Source organism: Stylophora pistillata, chromosome 4, assembly GCF_964205215.1.
Source record: "Stylophora pistillata chromosome 4, jaStyPist1.2, whole genome shotgun sequence".
Taxonomy (NCBI): Eukaryota; Metazoa; Cnidaria; class Anthozoa; order Scleractinia; family Pocilloporidae; genus Stylophora; species Stylophora pistillata.
In genome coordinates, this window is record NC_142522.1 from 5162437 (window position 1) to 5186848 (window position 24412).

The window sequence follows — 24412 nt, forward strand, 5'->3', positions numbered from 1 at the left end:
CATTTGCTCACGTCAGCAGCGTACACCCATGGGCAAATGGTGGACGCTGAATTGACCAATCAAAGCACGTGCTTTACTTTGGTGATGTTATAATACAAAATCAATTTTTAATTTTTCACTCAAGCGCGTAAGTGTGATCTTTTTCAGACCTTAGACCGTGGACCACGAGCACCTAGGGCCCCATATATGTACTCTATGGGTATTTAAAAGTAACCTCACAATACAAGACCATCACCCAGACTCTCACAAATAATTCGTTGAATTTTACGAATGTCATACTTGTATTTGCATTCGCTCTAAACAGAAATTTGATAATAACTTATAAAAGTAATATGAACCTATTGACTGAGTGGGAGGGCCGGACGGGAAGATATTTGGCAGACCCTACTTGTATTTGCATATGCTCTTAACAGCAATTTGACATAACATAAAAATATTATGAACCTATTGATTGAATGGGATGGCCAGGCGGGAAAATATTTTACTCGAGTTCCGTAGGTCACGAACGTCCGTGAACGTCATGAAAGTCATGAACATCCGTGCGTCATAAACATCAGTAAGCATTTTATCATAGGACTACTAAGTGCTGGAAATTTCGAAATATTCTTTTTAACTTAGATAAGACGCGATAGACTGGCGCGCGCAGGAAAACCGCAAAAACGATTCCACAAGAAAAACTTTTCCTTTTTTAAGAATTAGAACAAGAGACTCACAATTTATCGAAAAACGTCACTTATTTTCTGATGTTTGCTCACTGCTGTCAGTCATTTTTTGCAGCGATAGAAAACATTTTTTTTTTTTTGTTAAACAAAGCCGTACAAGTTACTTGGGCCATATGATAACTTTTGCTATTAATACGATCGAAACGTCTATCAGGCTAGATTTTTAGCATGTTTAAGCCAAACTACCACAAATGATACCAAAACACAAATAATTTTATTTATAACTAATCGCAATTATACAACGGTTGTAAAAAGAAACCAGTTGAGAAAACTTTTCTCCCGGTTATGTTATTGGACGACAAAGAACTTTGCTTTATTGATAATTTTTTAGTTTCATAACACGTAGATTGTTTAATTTGTACGCTCGATGATGTCAAACAATGCTATCAATATGATTCCTCTGGATCACAATATAGGTTTCATTTAAGATAGATTTAGTACCCGGTACTCGGAAAAGTTCAAATAACTAAAGCTAAACCTAAATACCTGTTACTAGCCCTGTTTTCTTGATCCGTACTACAAAGAGCGCGGGTCATAGATCCGGTAGGAAAAAACGAGGTTTCCTTTCTTACTGTGCGGACCGAGAGAAGGCAGTTAGCAAGATCTTCATGAGATCTCTGGGTTTAAGTAGAGGGAGAAGATTTCAATTTAAACGAACTTTAAATTTAGTGAACCGTACTTCATAGTACAGCCAATTATGGTGATAACTGATCGATGTAATAATGGCTAATATCAACATTTGTGTATTTTTGACCTCTAATAATCATAAAACATATTTGTATCGAGGGTAGAACAGTTCCCCTTCTCCACATCTAAAAGTAGTTTTATCCTCAGATGTTTGATTAAATTTTTTTAAACGATTTGGCTATGTAATTTTTAACATCTTTTTTGCACAGATGTACAAGTTTTATTTCGTTTGGGTAGATAGCTACACGGGTTACAATTAGTTGGCTACAGCTAACCGAGCTGTGTGACTTGAGAGAAGGTTCTGTCTAAAAGTCTCATTCAGAGCGGAAACAGTGAAGGAAAATGATCCCGAATTTGGAATGGTCACCAAAACCTGAAGTTTTTCGATATCATGGGCTACAAGTTCATAACTTCACTTATTAAATCACAAACTTTCTCCGGCAAGGTGCCCTGAATATCGATTAATGCGAGGTCCGCAAGGTTCCTCGAGTCATTGGTGCCTTACCCTAGACGGACCTCTCGCACGCTGGGGATTCGTTTGAACATTAGAAACAGTCAGCCGGTATTATTTTTCACGGCGTTGTTAAGTTTAACAGCGCAACACTGACGCCAGAGTTATACACATTGGTAAAGCCATGGCAAAGATGGACTCATCATTATATGGATTGTTTAGTAGAATTAGCTTTAATCTTATGAACATCCAGAAGAGTTAAAATATGTTTACTAAGAAATTATGCTAAAATTGTCCGTCTGGAGATGAGAGTTGGATTTGGAACTTAGTAAAGCCATTCGGTATCAAGCTTTTACCATTTATAGGCATGTATTCCAGACTCTAATGCACTGCCGAAGCTCTTGTAACAACTCTCGGATGTAAGAGGTTTTAGGTCTGTTTTCTTCGGTTTCTTTTCAAACGGATTATTTATGCATGATGTAATGAACCGATTCGGTGGCCTATTGATCATAAAAACTCGCGTCGCCTTCTCCACCAGTAAGATACAAAACTAAAACCGATCACGGCTTCGTTAATACCTATCGTGTGCTTTAAACCGTTTATATTTAATTTTCGAGTTTCTTGATTTCCTAGCTCCACTAAAAACTTCTTCTTTGGCATTTTTCTGACCAACGTCTAAAAATTCTTTCAATTGCCTTTAAATAATAATAATAATTGTTTACTTTACAAACTGTTCGATGGTAACTCGTGGATCTTCACTTTCCCGTGTTCATTATCATGGTGACGGGCTACAAAGAAACAACACTTTGACGCTACCAATCAGCACAGAGGAATTCTCAATAGAAGGACGCAAATGACTGAATGAAAATATTAGATTACTTGACGAATTAATTGAGGGAGCTCTAATAATTAAGTGAGCTATCTTTGATAGGTTTGAATATTTTGTTGACTTAAAATAAAGATTGATTTAATGAAAATATAGAAAAAGCGCTAATGCGAGAAGGAGAGATTGGGTACTTTGAAATTGATTTGAACTCATTTTGAGCACATCTATTTTGGATCGTTTGAGGATACACTGTCTCCTATTATATATACACGTGCAAAAATAACGCGCGTCTGATTGGCTGAAAATGAGTGCATTTTTTATGTAACTTTGAAATTGAAACATCAAAATGGTAGGAAAGTGTTTCTTATTCTTCGAAAACTTCGAAGCTTGTCAACTACTTTCCCTGTTTAACGTCAAATCATCCAAGCAGGAAATGTTTCTTTTCAGAGGACAAAAGGTAAAGATCTTCCACTCATTCGCTTGTAGAGTACCAGCGGTAATCGGGAAGAAAAGGAAATGTTTCTCTCTCACTACACAGGCGCTTTGCCACATCAACTTCCCGAATCCAGTCCTCTTTGTGTTCTTCGGCGAAGTATTCCAATGACAACATGCTTGAAATGTTTACTTCCTCAGACCAGCTACAGTATAAGATGGTAACCATAAAGATACTTTGAGAAGGTTAAACCTGTACGAGACAAATGGCCCGTACGAATTGAAGCCCCCCCCCCCCTTCCCTCTCGTCAACAAGTCTTCAAGTCGAGTAATTCTGTCTGTTCGTGCTAATAATTTATACTGCTGGGTATAAACCAAATGCTCATGAAAGTAAAGTCTCCTGCTCAAGAAAACGACTCGATGAACTAACCAGGGTTCGAAATCAGACCTCTCTTTGTGGAATCTAGTCCAGTGCTCTGACACAAGACCACCAACTCTCCTACCAAAATTTTTCAAACAGTCGGGTGACTACTGAGATGAAGAATAAGTCGGGGATCCTAACAGAAATCGACTCTTTTACCTCCTACAGACTGGTAAGATGCTCCGACCAATAACCAACATCGACACACGGTTCGCAAGGTAGCATATCATATGAACTGGCTTAGCTCCACAAATCTATCCCCCAAGGATATCAAGATATTTTCTTTCACTAAACATTTCTTCTCACGCTTACAGTAGCAGGTTTTCTTGCGGGTTCGTCTTGTTGAATATCCACTTCTTCATCAGCTTCAATTTATCGTGCATCATGTGTTCACCATGGTCTCGTTCATGTTGTCGCACTTTTGATGACGTCATGGACACGGAAAAGCGATGATATTGGTGATCAGAGTGGCTAACTTAATCTCCATCAACTTATCGACTTTGAGGCGTGCCGGCAGTCTGCATTTGAAACGCTTTAAACTACATCTATTGAGAATTCTAATAGCATTACACTTCCGCACAATCAAATGCTGCAACCTTCAACGAGATACTTGCTTTTTCTCGTTTTTCTCTTAAGGTTAATTGTTGCCTTTCCACGACAAACAAGAATAAATAATAAAAGTGAGGAAGTCAGCTTCTAATAATTCATACCACTCACGTAAATTATGTGCTTTTATCATCAGTATACCAAGCTTGTCTCAATAAATTATACAAAACCTTTCAGTAAGGCAAAATTTGGACTTCCTGTAAACACATGCTACCAAAACATTTGAGAAGCTGCACAAGTTGACTTCTATTTTTAATTTAGAATGAGGATCAGGCTCTCTCAAGGGGAGGGGGGGAGGGAAAGGGAAGAGAGCGAAAGGAGAGCCTGACACAAATCTATATCGAGAGCCGTGTTCTTCGGCCGCTGAACGGTCGAAACGCTGATTGGCTAAGGCGACGATAGAAGAAATCCGGAAGTAAACTTGTTCGCATTGTTTGTGACGAAGCCATCTTGAAATGCCGTTAGTGCGAATAGTTGCCCTTCAATGTCTCTGATAATAAACGAAAACAAGTTTGAAAAGTGTCTTGAGACTTCTCTAGAATATTTTCCAGGAATGACTTTAAAGTTGGGTCAACTCGAATGCATAAAAAAAACTAGTTTTGTGTCATCAAGATATTCTCGGCATCTTTCTTTCGGGTTACGGGAAGAGTTTGATTTACCAGATTCTACCAAAGTTGTTCTATTCCATCTGGAAAGATGTAAAGAAAGAAGAAAAGGACTTTAAGATAATTGTACTTAATCTTCTCGAACGTATTCGACGCCAGCACGTCGATAAGCTCGTAGAATATGGTATAAAAGCTGTGAAATTAGACTCGAGCAACAAAGGAACCTTAGCGAATGCAGAAATAATCTCTGGTAGTGCTGAGCAGTGGTTATCCGAAGAAAACAAATTGATGGATGTGTCGGTCTTGGTAGTCGATGAAGCACATACTGTTGAGACTTGGTTAGTCCGAATCGATTTGTGTTTACGTTCGTTTGTGCGAGTGTTTAAACTCTAGAGGACAGTTGACATATGACCCCACATCTCGAATATCAGGCAAACTGGAAGAGGTTTTGACTGGCTGAAAGGTTTTGCCACGCGTCACGAATTACAAGGGGGCGGAATGGCTCTCGATATACATTTGTGTCAGGCTCTCCTCCCTTCCCCTCCCCCGCCTCCCCTTGAGAGAGGCTGATCCTCAGGCTATTTTTAATTCAAACTAATAAGCTCTTGGAATAATCCGCAAAGACATTGAATGATAACTAAAAAGTTTAATAACCAAACTCGAGAACTCCGTGTAAATTGTTTCCATAGATTCCTATCAAAGTGTCAACCCTGTAATATGCTTGGTTTTATGTGAACTGATTTCTTTTTCAGTCATGAAAATTACGATTTCCATGATTGTAATTGGCTCAAAACATTCCTATTTTCCACTATTTTACTTGCCAAGTTGTTATCGGACTGCTTTTTATTGGACAGTTCAATAAGACAATCGCATCCAATGCTGTAGTTTAAATCAACATTAAAAAATATACGCCTCCTTTGTCAATCTTTTAATGAAAATTTTCCCTTTCTTTCATATCTTGGCTATTCTCCTTTTCCCGGAAATTGTAATATTTATGATTAATTGGTAATAAGACTCGTGTCGTCTGATTTGTTCTGCTATCATACTTGTGTACTTTGTAATGATATACTTTGTATACTACTATACAAATCTAGTTAATACTTTCTGTGAATTCCAGGCTTATGATGCATCCTGCAAGTAAACCGTTGATAACACACGTCTATGAAGGACACAAGAAAGATATAGATAAAGGTTATTCAAATCAGCTCCAATATTTTGAACTTCCTGCCAAATGGGTAAATAATTATATCGAAATAATACAAGTATTGTCAGTATTGCAAATGATGGACTCAATATCATATAGATAATTTATTGAAATAAGCTTTAATTCAATGAACATCCAGTATAGTTAGTTTATATTTACAACGTAATAATACAAGAACTGTCCGTCCGAAGATAATAGTTGTAATCAGTAAAGCAATGCTGTACCAAGCTCTTTCCATTTATAGATATGTATCCCAGACTCCAACACAGTACCGAAGCTCTTCTAACAACTCCCGGATATAAGACGCTTTAGGTCTGTTTTCTGCCGTTTCTTTAAAGCACAGGTTCATGATTTCATGCAACTGCAGAGAAACCAATTTTAAGTTAGAAGAAAAAAACCTAGTTCTTTCAGCTTGAAGAAACAAAAACTGTAATGGCTATGTGGCTTTGAATCGCGCAATGTTTTAATATTCAATTCCAAACGCTTGTCGGGCCATGGTATAGATACTCTGCTGGATTAAAGAAACGTAGGGCCGAGAACAACATTGCATTCTGTAGTCTGCTATTTGTAATGCGATACATTGCAACGCGATGTATTGTGTATGACAGTGTAACACAATATAGTTTGGCGTAATGCAGAACAGCATATCAGTATGCAATGAATTATTGGAATGCAATGAAACGTGTTCTGCGTTGTAATGGAATGCAGCGAAGTGCAATCGATAATGTGATGCTATTATATCGCAAAATTAAAAGGCAAAACGGCAAAAAATTGGCCAAGGTTGATTCACTGACAAATAGGAGGCGGGCTTAAGGTTTTTTTAAAAAATATACAATTACCCTTCGTGATACTTTTCTGATAGGGAGAACATGTCATCGAGCACTAAAATACAGCGTTTGGTATCAGAAACAAATTAATTTGACGAATTTAGCTAACTTCCGCCAACATCATCAAATATTCACTTGGATTGACGAAATCTCTTCAAATCTGCCATTTCAGTTACTGCGTGCATTGGTCATAAGTAAAGGAGAGAGAAGAGGATCGTCGGCTCATTTACTGATCAGCGTTTCGTTATCGAGCTGTCAAATGATAACCTTGCCTGGACGTATTCACTGGACCCATGACAGTGTCCTAATAAGGTAGCTATCAACTGTCCGAACTGCTCAATATCGTTGCCGTGATCACTGTGCTCATCAGCTCCCGAGCTTGTAGATGAAGCTGGTTCATTCTCCTTAGACACTCGAGATAGTCCACCCAAGACTGCTCTCACTGGAGGAAGCTGAAAATAAACCATAATATACATTCGTTGATTATGGTTGAAGGTTGGATGGAAAAATATTTGGCTCGAGATCTGTACTTCGTGACCGCGAGCCCAATATTTCCCAGTATCCAACACAATTTTGTTGATCACAAAAAAGCAGAAACTTTATTTACCCTTAGGCAGTGACCAATGAAAATGTTGCTTGTTGTGACGTTGTTATGAACCATCCCAAGTTCCTGTAGTCGTTCTATAGCGCCGATGACGTCACAGGCTATAGCACAAACCACATCAAAGTTGATGACAGTTCCTTTATCGCAAAGAAAATTTTGCAATGTCGAACTCGACACAAAATCGTAGCAAATAAGTCTGAAGCAAAAGGAAAGAAATTAGTAAAAAATAAAAGCTCAGTTTTCTTTTAAAATTTCCTCTTCAGATGAAAACATTGTATACTTACAAACTATTCGACTGTAACTCGCGGATCTTCACTTTGCCGTGCTCGATGCTATGGTCACGGGCTGCAGAGAGAGATCGGGGACTTGCTTTTAATGCAAACAATGAGCACTGAAGAAATATTTATGAAAGAGAGCAAAATAACTGACTAAAATTCCTAAACGAGCTGATCGAAGGAACCCTCTATGGCTGGAAAACAGCTTTATTTGAATAGTCAGGGAAACTCTGTAAAAAAAACAAGCTCTAATATTAGGAATTATCTTGGATACTTCTTTTACATCCATTTTGAATCGTTTAATTTCATTTTTATCCTCCCTTAAGGAAACCTGGGTGAAAGGAGCTAATGCTTTCTCTGCATAAAATAATGGCAGCTACTATATATCATCATATCGCTCACTTCGTGCGTGCACTATGATTGGTCAATTTAGCGGGCGGTATTTTCCTGTATCGTCTGTTAAATTCCAAATTTTATTTAAAATTGAAAATTTCTCCATAATTTGTGCCCAGAAATATGATTATCTGTCTGACCTCGTTTTCTTAGTCCAAACTGTTAAGGAACCTCGGTCACGTAACTTGCAGTACGGACCTCGGGCTCGGTTGATGAGAAGTTTTCATTTATTGAATACGTTTTAAAATGAAGCGTAACAGGCTTAACAGGAAATTGGCCGGTAATTGCGTCCGATTTCTTGAAAAATTTAATTTTTCCAGAAATTTTCTGCTGTTGAACAATTAAAAATGCTAACAGAATATGCTTCCGTTTAGAGGACAAAATATAAAGCATCGTCCATTTACTCGCCTTTAGAATGCCAACGGTAATTGAGAAGGACAGGAAACTCTTCTCTCTCACTACATAAGCGTTTTGCCACATCAACTTCTCGAATCCAGTCTTGTTTGTGTTCTTTTGCGAAGTGTTTCAGTAACACCATGCTTAAAATGTCTCCTTCCTCTGACCATGCTACAGCGTAACCCTGTGACGGCAAAGATTCGTTAGGACGACTTAATCTTATGCGACCGTGAGTTTTGCCAGTCCTCCTTGATTCATTCCAAAAAAAAAAAAAAAAAACCTTCCTTTCCTTGCTCACCATAAAGTGTTAAAGTCAAGTCTAGTCTCTGTCAGTTCGCTGGTACTTATTTATTCTCCTGCTAGAGAGAGGAATTGGAAACGATAGTCCGGTTTCTTTCCCGAGCACACGTCACAGAGACCCGGTCAGTCTCGAGTCTAGACCTCTCTACCTGGAGTCCAGTGCTCTTACCAGCTGAGTGACAGGGAGACTGTTTGACAGACCACCTTAAAGACCCTTGTACAGCTCAATTAATCTACCCCAAAAAAAATCGAAGTTTAGAGCAAGAAATTACTTGTCTTGTCGTGGGTGTGTGAAAAGAAAAATTCTGAATGCCAACGATGAATCGAGCCACAGACCTTCGCGGTTTTGGCGTTCCGACGCAGAAACTGATATGTGACACGCGTATCACATACTGCTTGGATCAGCGATATCGAAAGTCTCTAGTCAGGTGGGTCAAGAGCGTAAGAATGTTCTTTTGATAAAACGTTTTCACACACTTACAGTGCTAGCTTTTCCAGCGGTGTCGTCTTGCAGAATATCCACTTCTTCAATCAGCTTCAGTTTAACGTGCTTCGTATGTTTACCATGGTCTCGTTCATGTTTTTCTACCACTCGTGATGGCAGTGGACTGGAATATGCAATGACATTGGAAACCAGAGTCGCATCATCAGATGTTTTCAACCAATCGACTGTCTGCTTTCGACCTTAAATGAAAAAGAAAACCTTTATCAAATACAAGGACCCAGGAGAAGGGTGTGGAGGGGGGGGGGGGGGGTGAAGGGGTCCAGACACACCATTTGTCATAGGTGTACTTGTTTTTCCTACCTGTCTGACACCAAATTTTTGAAAAGATCGCCCATTTCCACTCAAATGGTTGTTCTTTCTCTTTCATTTGTAACCGACAGAGAGATAAGTAATGACGATTCGGCGTGGCTCATCCCCACCATTTAGGCGCCTGGAAAAGCCTAAGGTTACCTTAAATGTGTATTTCTTTTACTGATGATTGTCATTACTCACTTGGCATACGGTAGTTTAATGTCTTCATGACCATACCAGTGACATTTTTTTTTTTTTTCGTTAAGCTACGTTTTGTTCGCTGGGTGGAAAACGTGTACAGGATTGGATTCAGAGAAGAGTTTAGCGGAAGAACAAATACTGCAATCCACACGTAAGCGATTTTGTTCGGATCCTCAAAATTTCCAGTTAGAGATAAAACATCGATTATGATGATTGGCACCCAGCAGCAGAAGTCTGTCATCACAATGAAAACAAGTCTTTTAGCCATGGCAGATTCGTTTTTGAAATTCGTCGATCGCGCTGCACGTGCAGCACGCTTTACCGTCCAAAACATCGAAATATACGCTACGAGGATAAAAGTGAACGAAATGAAGTTCAGGCCAACAAAGATTGTCACGGAGTATTCCCAGCCAGCCGGTGTACCCTCCGAAAGCTGAAGAGGAAGGCAAACGGCAGAGCGACTGTAAAACCGAAATCCCCACTTTCATCGTAAAAGTAGTTTATTCCGGTGATAGGAATCAAAGATATGACCACGCCAAATATCCAAACACCCATGCAGGAAAGGACGGCCGCTTTGTAAGTAAGGCGCTTGAACTTGAATGGGAAGACGATACAAATTAGTCGGTCTGTGGTTATAATGGTGAGAATCAGGACAGACACTTCACTTGAGAGCATCGAAAGAGCTCCAACAATTTGACAACGCATACCCGATCTCCATTTGATGTCATGTTTGAAGTATTCCCCTTGCCATCTCAAGTCCACAATAGCGATTGTTAATAGATACACGCCCATTAACAGATCAGCTACGGCCAGATTAGTCAGCAAACAGGACTGAATCCTGTTTTCCTCTTTATCAATGGTGCGCCATATAATGACAAGGAGGTTGCCTAGTAAGGCGAGGATTCCAAGAATCCAGATACAGACCTGAACCGGCTTGTTTTTCATGAGGTCGTCGCAGCTGGAAAATTCATCGACTGGAGAATTGCAGTCAACTCCTGCGATTGTTTTCTTAGCGTAGCAGCACAAGATGAAGCGGTCGAGTTTCCTAAACGAAAATAGTTCATGGTAAGTACAATTAACAATGCTGCCTAACACTTCCCCTGGAGCAATTCTGATTAAGTGTGGAAAGCAATTCGAGATAACACTGGATTTGTCTTACATTGTTTAAGAAAGTTTGCACCTCATTCTCAACCACTCAAATTCAAATTTTTGGTAATTGACACCGATTTCCGTGTGTTTATCTTATTTCCCAAGGCTTCTTTCGGTATTTCCTTTAGATCTGGTTGGCCAATATCGGCCAACACTAGCCAATATTGAAAAGCCAATATTGGAAAGCACGCAGTGAAGTAAAACAAGCTAGTGCGCCAGGCAGCTTTGAACACACTTGGAGTAAAGGATACTCACAAATACTTCATGTTTTTCAGTTCACTGAAAGCATCGGAAGGTACATCGGATAGTTTGTTATCGTTGAGATATCTGTAGTAATAGAGTGAAAGGAATAAATGTAAAGATGAACAGTTTTATCATATCAAAGATTGGATTTGAGACAGTTTCAGAGCTTACCACCAAACTTTTTGTTAAAGAGTATAGCAATTGATAAACGGTCAACTTACAAGTATTCCAGTAACTTGAGTCCTTTAAAAGTTCCCTTTGAGACTGTTGTCAGCTTGTTACCACTAAGGTCTCTAAGGAAAAGCTCGATAAGGATAATAGTAAAGTTGAAAATTAATTTCCTAACATTGATAAGGATCCAAATGGTTCTCGCTTGGGTTCTCTATTGCAACTGGCTGAGCTATTTAGAAAAACGTAATATACTGAGCACAGATTGAATCTGTGGAGATTCAAGTTGAGATGAGAATTGCGTCAGGGTTGATCTGCAAATTCTTCCACGAGTATCCATGCAAAATAATGTATTTCAGAGGCAGGAATGTACATTACTATCCGCTAAAGAATGTTAGCTTGATCTAACGTCAAACTCTGTCAATTAGCCTACATGGAAATATAGGGAAACTAGAAAGGGGAACTTCATACTGACTGACAATGGCCGAGAGCATTTAATCCGGCGACAGATTTTCCTAAAGCAGTGCCCGTTTTAGGAAAACCCGGAAACTTGAAGGGTGCAAAGCAATTTTTTTAAAATTTGAATCTATGGCATAGCGGTCCAGATCTTGGAAAAGGAGAAAAAACAGTGAAATCTGTTTCTTTTTCTGACATTTTCCCTGTTTGAATTTCAGAATTGTTGACACTCAACAACGGGAGAACGGATCTCTCATTATCGAGCGTAAACATAGCAAGAAAAAACAATAGCCTTTCGGGAAAATTATTTACTAGGAATGTGAAAAAAGGCTCCTTACAGCAGGCAATTATTCCTACTTTCAACATTACTCGTTTCTTTCTTCACTGAAAACTACCACTTGGATGGAAACACTTACAGTACTTTCAGCTGTGAAAGATCTTCAAACAGGCCCTCTGGTAGTGTTATTAGTTCGTTATCCTGGAGGTATCTAATTGAAAATAAGCAATTCCAAAAGTAACGATTAAATTCGACAGAGGAAACGCTTTTTTTAATCAGTGACCACGCTCGAAAAAGAAAAAATCCCTAGATAGTTTTTAATCTCATAATCTATATTTCATTGAACAGGAAAACTCGAAGCAGGTCACAACAGAGAGCTGATTATTCATAGCAAGTTGTATCCCTGTGAAGCTGGGCTGGCCTCACGCAATACTTAAGTGATCACATTGAATCGGTACAAAAGGGGCACTAAAAATTATCTTTCCGTCTTTGAGTTATGAGGACGCGCTTAAGAAATCAGGCTTAATTTTTCTGCGCCAGAGGAAGGAGGATGCGTGCATAACATTCCTCAAGCGAAGTTACTCTTCTTCCGACCTACTACGAAAGTTAGTGCCTCGTTTTGCATTCACAAGACCATATGCCCTCAGGACAGGAGAAACTGTGTCTGTACCTGCCTCTCCAAGATCTAATAGATTCGGAAATTTTTTCACCTTCAAATACCAGAACCACGTTTAAAATACCGAATTACGATTCGTCTTAATACTCATAGTATTTAATATTTACATAGTATTCAATATTTACATTTAATTGATTTTTATAATAGTTATATTTAGGTGTAACATAGAAGTATTTGTAATTAATGACCCGTCTTGCAATTCAGTGTATGCTGTAAAAAGGTTGAATAAACGATCGTAATTATTACTATTATTATTACTAGTAGCCAAAAACCAAACAATCCCAATAAATGAAGGAAAAATAAACTTACAAATGGGTCATATTACTCTTGTTTTCAAAAACGCCATATTCCAGCCGCTCAATCTCGTTTGAACGCAAGCCCCTGTAAATGAATAAAAAGGTTTGATCAAGGCTGTCTCTTGTTGCAGTTAAAAAGCTTCATCAACCTCGTTCCCAGGGCACTTTTCTTTTCAAAGAGGGGAGGCCCTGGGAACGAGGTTGAAGCCTCATGTCAAAAAATAAGAACTGTAGAATTCATATAGAATATGATACTTACAAAACCTCTACAGTTGATAGTCCATCCAACACTCCTCTCATTGGTCTTTGTAGAAGGTTTTTCCCCAAATCACTGAAACAAATCACATCGATGTCCACTAAATTTAAGTTATCGAGAGGACTGCGAGATTGCCGCACTTTAAGTTCTGTGACTGGTTGGGAAAATTTGTGCCATCCTCTCGGCAAATAAGATACATAGATAAAATCGCATGCAATCCTTGGTCCTTCGCATTTTCTCGTGCTCAATAAAAGATTTTATGACAATATCTACTTTGATTTCCTACTGGCTCCCATTACCTTAACTAGTCAAAGTGATTAAAATCGATCTACATTCAGAAAAGTGCCCCGAACGCCGGATTTATAAGTCACGTAAATACTCACAGAACACGTAGATTAGGAATTCCACGAAAAACACCTTCGGGAAGAGATCTTAAAAAATTGGAGTTCAATCGCCTGGAAAAAAAGGTACATTTTTAAATTCAGTTTAAGTACAATCTGATACTAGCCTTGGAGCCACCTCCTAACCAAAGCATATAGCAGCCCTTATGGCCTCATTCGGTTACGAAATTGCGTAAAGAGGTAAAGGCAGTAAGGGCGTAAATAAGATTGCAGTTTCGAAACTCAACCTTTTTCGTTATTTTACGGACGAAACTTTTGTCAGTGTTTTTTATTAATTTTTTCATAAGATGTAAAGAAAAGTATTGAAACAGATTATCAGTGTAGTAGTTTCAAGAGCCTCGTCGGATACCTTTCCACAATTTCTATGAATGCTATTCCAAATTATCATATCGAATCAAAATTAAAACAACAAATAAAGGGGGAAACAAAAAATAACCTAGGGATGAAGCATTTCCAACTGGGAAATACCGGCTTCATCTCGAAGAATCGACTTTTTCATTTAAGACATTCAAATAAATAACGTCTTTTGAAGCTCTGGTCAAATAAAGAGGCAAACAAAAAGTGATCTAGGGATGGAGTATTTTCAACTGGGGACTACGCTTCATCTCGAAGACTCGACTTTTCTATATTTAAGACATTCATCTTTTCAAGGCGTGACTAATTTTATACTTACATTGTTTTAACGGATGAGACATTTTGAAAGCAGTTTTCACTGAGACGAAGCAAAATATTGAAGCTCATGTCGCTAGAAAAGCCAAAAAGAAATAATCAGTTGGTTTCACTCTCCAGTCGGTTCATTAAACCTTTTGTTAGCACAGATCTAAACGGAAAGTTTTAACATTTGATCACCGTATGAGGAATATGCTCACATATATTCCAGCTTTTCGAGATCTGAAAAGGCCTTTTGCTGTAACTGGGATATCCGATTTTTCTTGAAAAACCTTGAAAGAAATATGACACTTGCAGCAAATATGAATGAAAAATGTAATCATGTGGGAAAAATAACAGAAAAGCTCACTAAGAAAAGCGACAAAAAAATAAAAATAAAAATGATGATATCACCACATTAAGATTAGAAATGCAACAGAACTTTTCCGAGTTTTTCTTGCTTACACAGCTCCTGTATTGAGAGGAAGATTTCTTGGTACACTGAGTAAGTCTATTCCAGTTACTTGAATCTTCTTGTCCTTGCCTTCACCGAAATCTTCGCATTTGCAGCTCGATGGACAACCTAAAATCAAACAATAATACTATTATCAATTAAAATTAAAAAGCCAACAAACAATTAACTTGAAATAGGATAAGAAACAGGTCTCATGCACGGGAGGGAAAGATTGTTTACCTTGCTGACGTGAGCAGGAAAGTCCGTCATTGTCGTTGGATAGAAAAGAAAAAAAAAATCGATAATAATTTCCATACGGTTTTGGAAGGAAATTAAAGGACTCCCAGAAACAAGCCAAGAATTCTACTGTTAATGTTCGCGGGAAATTATTGCAAACCGACAAACTTTTTTCTTTTTTAACAGCAGTTTTTACAAAGTCACATTGCACCAATTAAACGGGTCTCTTTTTGGATCACATTGTGTATGGTATTCATAAGATCTACACGACCATTCAGAAAAAATTGATCGATCACATTTTGCGCCTTGGTGATTTTTTAAGGGCCCTCTTAATAATGAACCTATTTCCCAAAAGTCCCCCTATTCTAAATACAAATGAATAAAGGCTGATAGTTTCGAAAGAAACTGTTTGGGGCTGCGTCGGTGAGAGTAACGAAATAATTTGGATATATCAACAAAGTTGAAATGGTAAATTGGCCACCGTAATGATTACAAAAGCTGACGTTTCGAGCGTTAGCCCTTCGTCGAATCGCTCCGACGAAGGGCTAACGCTCAAAACGTCAGCTTTTGTAATCATTACGGTGGCCAATTTACCATTTCAACCCTATTCTAAATACCTTGGAAATAACTGAGACTCCCTCCCCCCCCCCCCAGGGTTTTTAGAGCGTTAGCGGTGTTCATTGACTTTTATATCAATTCATGCCATCCTAAGAAAACAACTTAACTAAAACAGCTTACGAGGAAAAATAAAAGATCTCAAAACCTGGAACGCTATATAACTAAGCAAGGTAGCGGACTGCAACCAAGATAACGACGAAAACACTATAATGAGAATATTATTATGTTCACGTACCTGGAACAGAGCGATACAAGGCCTTGAATCTGGCTACAGGCAAATTTCCTTGACAGCTCAGAAGAATTGTGAAATGATTAGAGGAGGATAAGAGATCTGGGGGGAACAAATAGCCGCAGAATTTTCCTAAAGATGGTCGAGTTTTTTCGCTACCATCAAAAACCTCCACAAAACATTTATCACAAGAAGGGTGATCCCTGAGTCGGAATTCTTGGAACTTTAAGCGTATTATATGACGTGGTGGTACGGTTATGAGCCATCAGCAAAAGATGTCATCAAGAGAATGTCCCGGATATGAAGGAGAAAAGAAATATCCCGTTTTGTTGGTTAATCTTTCGTTACAGGCTGAAAGAGGATAAAAGAAATATAAGTTGATGAGAATGAATAGAGTTTTTATTTTCCTTGAAAAAAGGTAACTATGTAACTATTGCGACCAATCAGACTATTCTTGAAAGTACCCCTCATATTTAAGAAACAATTGGGCATAGTTTTGTTTAAACGTGCGAAGCGAAGAATAGCACCAACGTTAAATTCAACCCATCTGTGATGCTTGGGTTGGGAATCGAACCCAGAAAACCATGGAGGGAGGTAAGCAGGTGAACACTCTGCTACGCTTTTACTTTCTCTCTCTTTGCTCTTTGCGTTGCCTTGTTAATCTATTTTCTGGCCGAACACAGCCTCTGTAGGTTTTTTTTTCTCTAAAAATTCGGCAAGGCAAGGAAGGAAAGTGGCACTTTGTCAATTTTCATCCTTTCCCAAAAGTTCTCCCCACAATGTGACTGACGTTTAGTACACTTAATGAATGAATCTACTAAAAATTTTACCTTGTTTAGCTGACGAGGGTTTGTGTTGGCAAAGGTTTTCCTCCTCAATGTAAAGTCCCGTGAACGCTATCAAGTCTTCCCTTGTCTCTGTTTTACCTTCTATTAGCACCTGTTTATTGTATCAGACAATAGCAAAAAAGGAAGAAAAATATGTAATAAAAGAAAATCATGTTTATGGTCGGTCACTGTGACTCGTCATCCGCGAAAAACTCCAAAAAGTGGACATGGAAATGGAAAAAAGTCCATAAACAAAGAACTTTACGCCACGCTAGGGAAATTTTTTTCGGGGAGAAATGTCGTTCTGCTAGAAAGGTTTCTTCAAAGCAAAATACAATGGAAAGCTGTGGGTGATGGGCAACTGGTTAAATGTTTCTCATACTTTTCTGTGCTTAAAACCTGGGAACACTTTATCCTTTCCGAGCAGAACATGCTCCTAACATAATATCCCGAGACGTATACCTGAAACTCAGATAGAGAATTCAAAGGCACTTGTCCGTAAAGCCAGTTCTTGCCTGTATTGCTTCCTGAAATCCAGATTGGAATTCCACGGTAGGTTTTTGTCTTCTGGTAAATTTTAAGTGTCTTCTTTCCAGGTCCCCGCAGCATGTAACGAAACTTTAGGCACTCACTATGCCAGTCATGTGATCTATTGTATAGCGGGCTCATGAGAACAGCCAACTGGGTAAAGCGGGTGACGTTGGTATCCACTACAAGTCGTCCACCTGGATCCGAAATAAAATTGAAAGCATTTTATTTACCGAATATCATCGATAACTCTATCGAGAAGTTATCAAGGAACAAGGAACATTTAACAACGTTTTGAGCGAACCAACACAACAAAAAAATTAAGAAAAAGTTCATTAAATTACGACATTGATGCGGCGGTTCCTGGTTCAGAGTGGAGCATGGTTCCAGATTTCTTCCCTTCACTAATTTCTCTCAATCAGCTGTAGAGTTAAAGGCCTTCCCGACATGGATTAATAACCAAATTTTTTTGGATGATGAAGCCACTCAGATAAATTTGCGTAATGTGTACATGTTTGTTTAAGGAGAAGGAGGACATTCTTAATGGATGAACATGTATCACACTTTAGACGAACATTTACACGCGCGATAAATGTTTTGTAGAGATTTTTTACTGTAGCTAAAGGACTGGAACCTCGTTGGGCAAATTCTGCGGCTATTCGTTTTTAAGGAAGACCATCCAATATGAACTAAGCGTAAACTCTCTACGTCAGGCGTGTGGTGTAACCGGGAAAACGGGAAAGCGAGAGTTGGATTTGCAAGGTGATAAAGTACAATTTTTTTCACTCTTTTCTCCTTGTGGTTTCGCTGCTCAGTTTCAAAACTTCCTTAAACTAGCCAAAACGATCTTTTCATATTCAAACTGTAGAGCAATAAATGAAGGACCGATTGCAATCAAATTCTCGTGACTATGAACTTGCCTCCTCTATCGCTGCAGGTTCGAAACCACTTCACTTCTACTTCTTTCTTCAACCCTTTTCTGACTGTTTTCCAGGCCTTCGCGTCACCATCTTCGCTGTCACATCCAAATGACATGCGCAGTATCTCCTCGACTGGCATTGGGTGACCCCACAGATTGAAACCACTCAATACACCCAAAGCAATTGACGCATTTTCGCTGGAATTTCTGAAACCAATGGTCATGGTTCCTTCCCCTGTGCGCAAAAGGTTAAGAGACAAAAGCAATTTTGTCACTACACTTAAATTTTCTGATCGCAGAAGTTACTTCTACATCGGAGTTCTCGTTTAAAGTCGACCATCTATCACGATAAGTTAAAGATGGTCTTAGGAAGTAGCAGTGGAAAAATACAAAGCAAAATCAACCAGACGCATAAAAGATAACACTTTTGCTGAAGCCATAGAGCAAAATGTAAATAGTTTCCCTACAAAGAGTACCTTCGTTCGGCGTAAAATGGAATTCAAATGAACCAAATCTTCTCTCGCCGTCTTTGAACACCTGCATGAGCCTCGTACTCCACAATACACACACGTGGTGCCACATGTCATCTGCTACGCCCATCGGTATTTTGCTATGAATAAAATATAATGATAATCAGGCATTCAATTTCATCTATTCATCCAATCCATCCATTCATCCATATGGTGGCATGTGGCCACTCACTAAGTTACAGTAGTAAGTGTATTCCAGGAGGTATTATCATTGGAAATTGTTACTTCTCCTTTACACCCTCTTACACAAACTGGTTCTCGAAAAATTAGGAATCTTAAGCAGTCTCACTGATGGTGTCAACGAAAAGAGAAGCTAAGATATGAATTGGGTTGAATTTGAGCAAATGGCAGCGCTGACTGCATTAAAGAATGGAATACAAACTTGATTTATTTGCTTTCGGGGTTCCACTTTTCTGACTCGTGAAAAATTGGCGGTATCACGTTGTTATTCTGTAGAGAGTGGCCACGAAATGCAAATAGTTTTTAATACTGCCCGCAGAGCTATACTTCGGCTCGTCAAACTTTTAGTTTGGTCCTGTCTCGTCCTTGTTGACCTTGCTTATGCGTATGCAGTTTGCTTAAATTCCCTTTTTATGCGCCTACTAAGGCAACGATGAATGAATTCAATATTTTGTCTCCTACCTCCTCCTGTTATTCATCTGTATTACAAAGATGTCGTTGCTGACGTAGCATCCTAGTTGCAGCGACCCGCCTCGTTCCTTGGCGACTTTATATTCGATGAAAAAACCATCATGAGAGGTCTTTAACCAAAAGCAGAGCGTAAAACCCTTGTGGAGAGATAAACTTTCTGAGAACGACACATAGCCAAGATCAATATCAGGAAAATGAATCTCGTAGTTTCCTGGAACGTAAATTCCTGTAATGTTAACACAAAAATTTTCTATCAATTATATAGCAAACCATATACATCTGAAACTTTGATAGAGGATGCAATGACGAGGCAGATCCATTTTTAGCCTCCATTTGATAAATTTTCATTTCAGAGGGGAAGCAGTGAGGATTACGAGTAAACATTTTCCTGACTGTCCTAAGAAGCTTGCGCGCTGAAACAAAATTAGAGTCTGACCTCCCTTTGCGACTGCCTCTCGTTATAAACACCTCTCTTTAGAGATTACTTTTTCAAAATATCAAAAGTTTCCAAGTCAGATCACAATAAATGGAAACTCTCGTAAGCGACCACCTCTCTTAATCGGCCTCTTTTAGAGATGCTCAACCTCGGGTAGGAGATCAACTGTTTCAACATATGTCGTTCAAGTAGAGTCCCCGGAAGTGCTTCCCGAAATGGCTTTACCACGTGAATTTTTGCTTGTGTTCCGTTCCTGGAGAAATTTGGACAGCACCACTGGAATAACAAACGAACCAAGTTTTTTTTCACGAGAATTGTCCCAAACGCGCTGTAGATACAAAATAATCACCATAGATCCTAAGTTATTTGCTTTTTCTGCATGAACACGCCGCTAAGAGTTATTCCTATAGCTTTCCATAAGCGTTGGCCAGAAAGGGTCCGGTCACCATATGAAAATTACTCGAGATAAGGAACCTAGACTTGACATTTCGGATGGTCACTTACGAGATGTTCAACTGTAGTTATATTCGCCGAGTACAACAGAATTCAGAAATATATAAACTAATAAGATCATATGCTTCCAATTGACTATATCGCTGTAAATCTTACGGTCAAACTCACCGATAATAAGGAAATCAAGTGACAGAGCAGTTTAGGCCCTTGGGTTTCATATTTGGGGATTGGGTTCGTCTTTCGAAATCCCCGTGTTAAACGACTTGGCAGCGCATTACAATTGTAGTTGAGAATTTTTTAGAAAAGATAGTTTTTAACTTCCAGTTTAGATATAGAAGAAAGTCATGGAAGTGTAAGAGTAATGTAATTTTTTAAGTCATACGTTAAAAATTTTACCCACCAAAATCAGCGGAGTGAACATAGTCGCTAACACCGCCCTGTTCGTGATTGGCAGTATTACCACTGTCGTTCTGATGGTTATAGTCAAACTCTTTGTTTTTGAGACTCTTCCAGCCATGGATACTTTTCCATCCGCACCAGTCTTGCGATATGTCACATTGGCTGTCATCTAATTGAATCGATAATGGACCAACTAAACTATGACTGATAAAAGCCTTCCACGTAAGCCTGCTTTCCTATCTGGTTATTTTCAATGGCTCTCCTTAGAAAAATGCGCGTGTTTTTTAAAGGGAACCTCCCCTGTTTTAACAAATAACTCTGGAAATGTTCCAAATGTACTTCTGAATAGATCTAGCATAAAGAGGTTGCCTTACCAAGCGGTCTGACTTTTTTTTATCGTTTTCCAAAGAAGGGTATCACAGCAACTTTGAATTTCCCGCGGCCGCCATCTAAAATAGTGCGCAATGCACTCAAGGTGTAGTCTTTCACTCATGTTGATGCTAAATTGCTGTCGTTTAAAGAAAATTTTAGAGAATGTGTCACTGTTCTTCCCCATTGGTAAGAGCCGGAACATTCTTCATGCGAAGAGAGACAGGAAAGCGAGGTAGAAGATAAAGAATATAGAGAAGCGCCAGATTAAAAATTCTGAAAATGACGACCGCCGATCGAACACTTCATGGTGCCTGTGGCTCCAAGTGATGATGAAGATCTGCGACATATTCAATAAAATTTTTCTACAAGAGACAGCAATAAAGTATCATCAGGAGTACCAAGAAACCATTACACGTCATCAGCTTAAAGCTCACTGCACACTATTCAAGATGGCAGCCGCGGAAAATGCGAAATGGCTGTAGACCCTTTGGAAAATGATAAAAAAAATCAAACCACCTGGTAAGCCAATTTTTTTATACCAGATCTACTGAGAAATACATTTGAAACATTTTGGGAGTTACTTGTTAAAAGAGAGAAGGTTCCCTCAAGGTTTTGCTGGAGAATAGAAAGAGGCTACACGGCAGTGCCACTTCTAAAGCCACTGCCACCGTCATTGCTACTGTTACTGCTACTGCTACTGCCACTGCTGCTGCTACTACTAGTTGCACTCCCAGTCCACAACCACTGTCAATGCTACTACTACTGCTACTACCACTGCTACTGTTACTGCTACCGCTACTACTATTGCTATTACTAATTCTGGTACCACTATCACCAAATTATTTTGTTATCAACGCATAAAGGCTCATATACAGGCAAGGGAATCAGGGTATAAAGAATACGAGAGGGTTTTTCTGATGCGCTATATTTCCAAAAACAAAGAAAAACGATTATTTTAGGCGCTGGAAGGTGTAATATCCGACAGTGTGGATTCGTGAAACAGATACATTACCTTTACAGCCATACAGCTCCACTCTCATGGAGATGTGATCTTTCCAAGCTATTGGTCGAAAGCGGATGAAACGTGCTATGATAGGTGGTTTAACTTCATGAAAAACAACAGTGTCCATATTTGTGTTTCCATCAAATTCCTTCATGAAAAGATAGTAGTAGAAATGATCAAAGGAAATTTTGTCTATTCTCACTTCAAAATCATATTACCCTCCTGAACTTTTGTAAATGAAAACGGAATCGAACCAAATGAACAAGATCAAACCTTACCGAAACGAGCCGAACAGAACAAAACTGAACACAGCAAAATTCAACTGAACTGAACTGAATCCAACAACACCCAACGAAACCGAGCCAAGCTGATCAGCCTCGCCCCGCTCCGCCCTGCTCCGCCCTGCTCCGCCCTGCTCCGCCCTGAACTGTTCCGAACCGAACTTAATCAAATCAAACTCGGTCAAAAAAGATAGGCTGAACCGAGTCGACCTGCTCTATCCTGTCCCTCCCAATCTCGCACCGCCCGACTCGATTTTATGCGACGCAGCCTGACCCGATACGACGCGACTCCAATCGACTCAGCCCGAGCTGAGCCGACCCCACCAAGCATAATCAAACCAAAGGATACTAACCTCAGCCAAATGTTTATTTATTTATTTATTTATTTTTTTATTTTGGATGAGAAAAACAACAGTAATATGATTTTGATGTGTGAAGTCCAACTCACCTTGTCTTCAATATCTTTTGGTTCCTTGTAATACTGGAAGCTTATTCCATCCCCGCTATACTGCAGCTTGTACTTCGTTACCCACTCAGGATATGCATTCCGTCCTTGCGTTGCTACAGCCGTGACCTTCATGTACCGAATTCCCAGAGCCACTTGAAGCCACTGGTTATCGTCGTTTACGCTGGCTGACCAAGATCCCTGTTTAACGCCTGATTGTTTAAAATGTAACCTGCCCTGAGAAGGGGCGTGGTGAGCATCCCATTGTGATGAAGCAGTGATTTGTTTTTTGGAGATAGTTCCATTCTCCATGCCAAGAGGCTTTTGACAATCTAATGGTTGTTAGGGATTAAAAAGTAATGTAGCTATTGGTAAAATAGATAGAACAGGATAGGATAAACCGTAGCCTATACTTTCCGCGTCCTTAGCTGTTTTACCTACGGTTAGAGGCGAGTATGGGGGTGAAAAAAAGAAAATCGTTTCAGTTTCTCTATTTTAATGTAGCTCTGGGCGTGCCAAATGTTCCCAAAACATTATGCCCTTCCTCCTTTCGCCATCTAACTCTAAAATCTAAATATTCATTCCCCTTAATGAATGACGCTCATTTCTTGAAAATTTAACTCTTATTAGGGGATTGACGGCTTTAATATGTTTCTTCAATTGGAAGAATAGGATCATTGGCTTTCAGTACAATTACATTCATTTTATTCATAATTTTGCACAGCATATCCACGAGTTTACCATAGCGTCACTTTGATTAGTTAGTCGTAGGAGTGTGAGGTTAATGGGCACAGCAAGTGCCTGCAACGTAAAAAAGAACGTGACAGTACACGAAGTGCAGTTTTCTATGAATACGTAACCTCTAGCGTAACCCTTACCTTTAACAGCACTCCAAGGAATCAGTTTGCAGGGTTCTTTGGTGAAAGAAACATTAGCAATGGCCAGAAATGGTCCATGAGTGAATTTGCAGACACCAACAGAATGAATCTATGGTAGGTTATAAAAAGGCAACCATGATAAGCTCAGGCATGTACAACCACGAGAAGATAGGTGTTATGGGAAAAAGGAATGTTTAAGTCTAACCCACTCTAGTTCTAGGAACACCGTCTAAGAACACCGTCATAGAAGACACCACGACATCATTAAATCGTAACCACGTTAAGAGTTTTTCTCCTTCGCAGCCTTTGTGTGGTCTAGACTTGTAACGCGCTCTCTCACGTTACACCTGTTGTTAGAAGGGTAAACAACGCGTTTCTTCACCAGCTTCACGTTGCATGGCGAGACTTAACAAAACGCTGCGAAGGAGAGTATTAACTACCTGAATTTGAGTTGAATTGACTGGTATTGGAAGCTGTGCGTAACGCCACATATTGGTCGCCTCTTCTGCATGGAAATGATGTTGAGTTTTGTTCGTGTTTGTGTTGTTTAATAACACAGTTAACGAAACCTTGTGCCAGAAACGAAGGCACTTCCATTCATAAGCAATGCTGTTGATGATGGGAGACGAGAGAAAACATGGCAGTTCTGATGCTCCAACTGGTAGAAAGGCGTATCCTACTGACAAAAAATACGCGTCGTGTTAAGGAGTGATCTGCTCTGGATACCATATGATTTTGTCGCCGACATTAAAAAGTATACGTGAAATCATAGTGGGGACTGCATTTTAAGATTCCAAAGGATATCCAACTTAGGAAAAATCGTTTTCAAATATGCC

The 24412-nt window shown here is 39.2% G+C and overlaps 1 pseudogene across 1 annotated transcript; it reads right to left on the reverse strand.

Moving 5' to 3' along the window:
• Positions 1-6305: 6305 nt before the first annotated feature.
• LOC148732106 (uncharacterized) lies at positions 6306-24250 on the reverse strand (annotated as a pseudogene). Its single transcript, XR_015999775.1, has 26 exons — positions 24017-24250; positions 23577-23685; positions 22702-23030; positions 21982-22120; positions 20599-20766; positions 19301-19535; positions 18605-18738; positions 18130-18363; positions 17144-17406; positions 16685-16793; positions 15861-16205; positions 14782-14899; positions 14538-14609; positions 14342-14413; positions 13651-13722; positions 13271-13342; positions 13025-13096; positions 12179-12250; positions 11360-11431; positions 11151-11222; positions 9747-10791; positions 9231-9433; positions 8462-8633; positions 7670-7730; positions 7389-7581; positions 6306-7233 (listed from the first exon to the last, which is right to left on the reverse strand). The product of XR_015999775.1 is annotated as an uncharacterized LOC148732106 (transcript).
• Positions 24251-24412: the final 162 nt, after the last annotated feature.